The sequence below is a fragment of the Plasmopara halstedii genome (assembly GCF_900000015.1).
Source record: "Plasmopara halstedii genome assembly, contig: Scaffold_555, whole genome shotgun sequence".
In the NCBI taxonomy this organism is placed as follows: domain Eukaryota; phylum Oomycota; class Peronosporomycetes; order Peronosporales; family Peronosporaceae; genus Plasmopara; species Plasmopara halstedii.
In genome coordinates this window covers 1,851,449-1,851,913 of record NW_020187475.1, presented here as the reverse complement: position 1 = coordinate 1,851,913, position 465 = coordinate 1,851,449, and positions in this window count along the sequence as shown.

Genomic DNA, 465 nt, shown 5'->3' with positions numbered 1-465 from the left:
AACTTTCTGCTTGCTTTTCGTGAGGTGCCGCACCCGCACACCGCTGCCGAGGTGGCCAACTGTATAGTTGAAATTCTTCGCGAGTTTGGCCTGCTGGACTGTGCCGTGTCCTTTACCATTGACAATGCTGACAACATGGTCAACGGGATGGCCAACCTGATTACCATGCTGTTTGGTAAGATAGCGGCGGTTCATCGGCGCTGCGCAGCCCATTGCCTCAATCTGATTGTGCAAGCCGGCCTTGCTGTGGCAAAGGGATTGATTGATGCCATTCGCAACTTTGTGAACTTTGTGCGCCGGTCTAGCTAGCAGAGGCAGCAGCCGAACGCGATTGCGCGGACAGTAAAGGAGGAGGCGGAGCATGCAGGAGCTAAGCAGGTGACAGTTGATCTGTCTGCAGATGTGGATACGCGCTGGAATTCGTGCTATACCATGCTCCAAAGTGCTATTAAACTGGAGGTGCCG